The sequence below is a fragment of the Mesoplodon densirostris genome, chromosome 12 (genome assembly GCF_025265405.1).
Source record: "Mesoplodon densirostris isolate mMesDen1 chromosome 12, mMesDen1 primary haplotype, whole genome shotgun sequence".
NCBI lineage: Eukaryota > Metazoa > Chordata > Mammalia > Artiodactyla > Ziphiidae > Mesoplodon > Mesoplodon densirostris.
The window spans coordinates 49,295,898-49,301,897 of NC_082672.1; positions in this window are offsets into that span (position 1 = coordinate 49,295,898).

Consider the following 6,000-nt stretch of genomic DNA (forward strand, 5'->3'; position numbering starts at 1 on the left):
TCTAAATTAAGAAGAACCTATACGAAAATTATATTTAGTAGCAGAAATCTAGTAAAAGAGCCTTTAGTGAGGGGCTTCCCTGGTGGCGCAGTGGTTGAGAGTCTGCCTGCCGATGCAGGGGACACGGGTTCGTGCCCCGGTCCAGGAAGATCCCACATGCCGCGGAGCGGCTGGGCCCGTGAGCCATGGCCGCTGAGCGTGCACGTCCGGAGCCTGTGCTCTGCAACGGGAGGGGCCACAACAGTGAGAGGCCCGCGTACAGCAAAAAAAAAAAAAAAAAAAAAAAAAGATAACAAGAGTCTACAAAGAAATTTCTCCAAAGTGGGTATAGAAAGGTTTAAAAGCCGCTAAGGGTTACATTCCATAAGGGTACCCTCCTCCCCACCGTTTATATTTTCTCTGCTGTTAGAGGTACTTTTGTAGAAACATTGGAGGAATACTGGTGTAGATCAAAATGGTTGATGGCTTAGAACATCATGATGACATTCATAGTTGGAAACTGCCAGGTTTCAGCAGCACCTGTGATATGTGGTACAATCTGTAGAACTTGGCTTCTCAGTAGATGGAGTAGGGTGAGGGGAGTAGAAAGAAGAGGAGCAGATAGAAACATCGAAATTACTGTGATTAAGAGCCTGGATGACTGGTACAATGGGAGTGTGTGTGTGTGTGTGTGTGTGTGTTGTTTTTTATTTTGTTTTGTTTTTAAAGGAATAAGAAAAACCCGAGGAGGAACTTGTATGAGTAGATAAATGTTGAGGTTGGCTTTGGACCCCGAGTTCGAGCTTCTCAGAGTAGTTAGGTGGAGCTAGCAGCTAGTAGTTGAAATGTAGTGATGGAACTTGAGAGGGTTTAGAAGTTAAATTCTAGAGTCATCTTTATAAAAAAGAAGTTCAAGTTTTTTCCTAAGTAAATCTGGTCCTAAGAGCTCTCAGGTGGGTTTCTCAAGGGAAAGAGTGGGAGGTCATGATAGAAACGAAACGTCAGTGTGGAAAAGTAAGCATGTAAATATTATTGACTTAAAAGGGAAAAATTTAGAGATGTTACAGTGATTAGTTTCATGAGATCGGCAAAGGGAGCCAGTGGAAAAAGCATCTGGGGACTGTCAGTGGGAGAGGTAGTTTGGCGTGGCTTGGAACAGGACGCTTTTCTGTAGATGTTCAGGTGTGGGGAAATGAGACCCTGAATTAGGGCAGTGACAGAGGAAAATAAAAGGGCAGGTCAGAGACATTCCAGTTGAACAAGCAATAGGACTTGGGTGACTGCCTAAATGAAGAGGCCATTAAGAGAAGGAAGTTTTAAAAAGTCTCCAGTTATGAGCCTGAGAGTCAGAAGTATGGTATTTACAACATGAGGTAGAGCCCCATCTGCTCTGTCCAAACAGATACAAGAGGGACTAACCAGACCAGTGTTTCTCAAGTGTGGTCCCCAGACCCGTGTAGTCAGCATCACTTGGGATTCTGCCACAAATGCAAACTCTCAGACCGTACCCCAGGCTACTAAATCAGAAATGCTGGGAATGAGGCCCAACAATTAGTGGTTTAACAAGCTCTCCAGGTGATTCTGATTCACACTTAAGGTGAAAATGGAGCTAGGCCAGATTTTTTTTCCTTTTAAGAATTTGAAATGGATATACAGAGAGGATCAGTCTGTTGGTTGTGGGGAGAGAAGCTGGAAGTCAGTCATAGATACTATGAGTAAGCTGGAATTATGAGTAAGCAGAGTAACTAACTAAATGAGGTGGTTGGCTGGTAGTCACAGGGACACAGGAATGGTGACACACTATGGCTGGGGAATACTGCATTCCTGCGGCAGCCAAGAGTGACAAGTTAACCCAGTCTCTAGGGGCACATGGAATTTGTCTAGTTCCATGTTCATTTCAGTTCCCAATTGAAGCCTAATCATACTGCTATTCTTAGGTACCTATGATATTCTTATCTTTTATTGTCATGTGTATCCTTAAAATAGATAGGCTTCCAGTTACTTGAGGTGACCTGTGAGTCTGTGCTCCTAAAGCATAAAAAGCTGATATAGCTCCAGAGTAGATGGAGCAAAAGTTTAATAGAAATAATTCCTTTTAAAAAAATTATGCACTTATTTTTTATTCTTTTTTAAAATAAAATTTACCATCTTAACTATTGTTAAGTGTACAGTCCAGTGGTTAAGTATATTCACGTTGTGCAACCAATCGCCAGAACTTTTTCTTTCCTTTTTTTTTTTTGGCTTCACAACGTGGCTTGCGGGATCTTAATTCCCTGACCAGGGATTGAAACCAGGCCACAGCAGTGAAAGCGTGAGTCCTAACCACTGGACCACCAGGGAACTCACAGAACTTTTTCATCTTGCAAAGAATTGCTTTTTTTTTTTTTTTAATTTTAGGTGTTTTAGGTATCCTTTTTTTTTTTTTTTTTTTTGGCTGCATTGGGTCTTCGTTGCTGCACATGGGCTTTCTCTAGTTGCGGTGAGTGGGGGCTACTCTTTGTTGTGTTGCAGTGTATGGGCTTCTCATTGTGGTGACTTCTCTTGTTGCAGAGCACGGGCTCTAGGCACACGGGCTTCAGTAGTTGTGGCTGGCGGGCTCTAGAGCGCAGGCTCAGTAGTTGTGGCGCACTGGTTTAGCTGCTCCTCAGCATGTGAGACCTTCCTGGACCAGGGGTCGAACCCGTATCCCCTGCATTGGCAGGCAGATTCTTAACCACTGTGCCACCAGGGAAGCCCAAAGAATTGCTTTTTAAAGAACTAATTTTTGATGAAATCTATTTTAGTACTATCACCATTCCACCTGAACAACTGAGCAACTTCCAAACTTAACCATCAGGTCTGATGCTCAGGTTCATATTTGCAGTTTTTCGTTTGTTTGTTTTTACTCTCTTACTGGCCTCCTTATTCAGGCAGTCACTCAAAAAAGTATTGGGTTGGCCAAAAAGTTCGTTTGGAAAAACCCAAACAAACTTTTTACTTTTAGTACTTTTAGCTGGAATATCTCTTGACCTCTCCTTTCATTTTCCTCAGCTACTGCCCTAATCCAGGTCTAAACTTCCCACCCTTCAATTTCAACATCTTCTGTATATGATGTCTTTATCTTTTCTTTTTCTAATTATTTACATGCTTCATATTTTCTGTATTGATCTTCAAATAATAACAATTATGCAATTCAGGTGGAGTTGTAAACATTAAAGATTCCATCAGCTGTTGGTAAATAGGGCAGCAGCCTAGCTTGGCACTGTCAATACCTTAGGACCCTAATCTGCCTGGATCCTTGACCCCTCAGCTTATAAAGAGGGGTTAAATTAGAAGGATAATCTCTAAATTTTCTCCATCCATGACATTGCCTAGACCGTTATATTTTTGCTTTATCATCTTGATGGCATTTATTCTATATACAAAATATTACTTATTTAAATAGCTCGGTCTTACAGAATTAACGTTTTATTATCAATACATTTCAAGAGAGGAAGTCAAAGTTTTAAGAATAAAACTGTTATACTTAGGGTGTTACAAATGTTTTAATTTGTTATGACAGTTTGGCTTGTATCAGAATGTACCATATGTACCAATGTACCATACCTTATCAAACCTCACACTCTTCCTTTTCACCCATCAACTAACCCTTTTGTTCCAACCAAGCCAATCTGTTGAAACTCTACATCCTGCCTTTTTTTTTTTTTCTTCTGTTTGCCACTGGGCCTTTCCTAATGTCATTTGCTCTGCCAGGCTGACCTTTGCTCCTTAGTCTCTCTCTGCCTATTACTTCTCATACTCCAGGAAACTTGTCCTGACTAGCCTACTCTAATAGTATATTCATTCATTCAACCCACATTTACTGAGCACTTAATATATGCCAGACCCTCCCTCTACTTTTCCTATGAATTTCTCTACGCAGCTGTTAATTAAACAAAAAGTACATTACACTGAAGTGGTTCGAATTCTGTGGCAGCCTAAGTAAGCAATTGGAGATCTAAGCCTGTACATGCCTCAAGGTTATGAAATTGAAACCTAAGGACAACCAATCACAAACAGCCAACTAAGCTTTAAGCTAAAACCAACCAATAAATTCCTTACTTTGCTTCCCTGTCTTCTCTAAAAAGTCTGTCCCCAGATTCTGTGGATGGAGCACTCCTGACCACTTCCAGTTTGGCACTGCCTAATTGGACCTGATGTTTGTTCAAATAAACTCTTAAAATTTTTAATATGCTTCACTTTATCTTTTAAGACAACTTTAAATCATATTGCTCACATCTGCTTTGTATTTGTTAGTTCATGTATGTGTATTTTTTTCTCAACTTGATTTTAAGTGCCTTGAGTTAATTTTTTTTTTTTTTTTTTTTTTTTTTTTTTGCGGTACGCGGGCCTCTCACTGTTGTGGCCTCTCCCGTTGCGGAGCACAGGCTCCGGACGCGCAGGCTCAGCGGCCATGGCTCACGGGCCCAGCCGCTCCGTGGCATGTGGGATCCTCCCAGACCGGGGCATGAACCCGTGTCCCCTGCATCGGCAGGTGGACTCTCAACCACTGCGCCACCAGGGAAGCCCCTCTGAGTTAATTTTTTTGGCTTCCTTGCACACTGCTGTGGGTTCATTAAGGTTATTAAATGAATGGGTGGATGGATGAATTAAAGAATGTGAAACTGGTTTAACTCAGAGGATTTGAGGGAAATACTTAACTAGAATTTAAGTCTTAACTAGATAAAAGTCATTCAAAGGACTTCCCTGGTGACGCAGTGGTTAAGAATCCACCTGCCAATGCAGGGGACACAGGTTCGAGCCCTGGTCCGGGAAGATCCCACATGCCGCAGAGCAACTAAGTCTGTGCGCCACAAGTACTGAGCCTGCGCTCTAGAGCCCGTGAACCACAACTACTGAGCCCACATGCCACAACTACTGAAGCCTGCGCACCTAGAGCCCGTGTTCTGCAACAAGAGAAGCCACTGCAATGAGAAGCCCACGCACCACATCGAAGGGTAGCCCCCGCTCGCCACAACTAGAGAAAGCCCGCACGCAGCAACGAAGACCCAATGCAGCCATAAATAAATAAATAAATTTATTTTTTTTTAAGTCATTATAAGTCCAAACAGCTTTGAGGGTTATGTTGTAGATGATTCAGCTGAGTGACCTATCTCTATACTGTGCAGTCCTCCATAAGCATTTTTTACTGGACTCACTCAATTTTTACCCTTATTCATTCACTGTTTACATTATTTCTTCTCTACAGAAGACTTGACTCAGTGACTGACACATGTTAAGTGTTCAGAAAACAGTTATTAATTATTAAAAGGAATTACTGTTGCCTTTGCGATAATGGTACAAGTTCTTTCATTGCAGGGACCCAATACTTGAAGTAATTTCACACACACAAATTTTTAGAATTAATATAATTCTGAATTTACAGTGGATACTTAATAAATGTTTCTGGAGTGGATGAATATATTGCAAAGAAAAATGTTTTACCCTTAGAAGAAAGAGTCTTCCTTCCCTAAGTCTGTGTTTCTCAGTGTGATACTGGACCCCCTATATTAGAATCACTTGAGATGCTTGTTAAAAATAGAGATTCTTCAGCCACAGACCTACCAGAATCAGAATCTTCTGGGGGTGAGGTTGGGTGGGTGGGTGGGTGGGTGAGAAGACCAGAAATATGCACTTTTAACAAGTGCCTCAGGTGATTCTGATGCTCCCATAAGTCTGAACACCATTGCCCTAAGTACAAGGTATTGTAGGATTAATAAACAAGGCCCATGAATGCTCAGCAGTTAAGAGCACAGACCTTGAAGCCAGATTGCCTTAGCTTATCACTAAATGTATGTTCTGGGCATGCTATTTAACCTCTGTGCCTCAGTTTCCTCATCTACAAAATGGGAAGAACAGTCTATCTCAGAAAGTTGTTGTGAGGGTTATATGAGTCAGTATATGTAAGGTGCCTGGAACAGAGTCTGGCCAGTGTAAATACAGAGTCTGGTGTAAATACTACATGTATGCTTCCCATTATCAGAAAAGTATGTACTTTCCAAC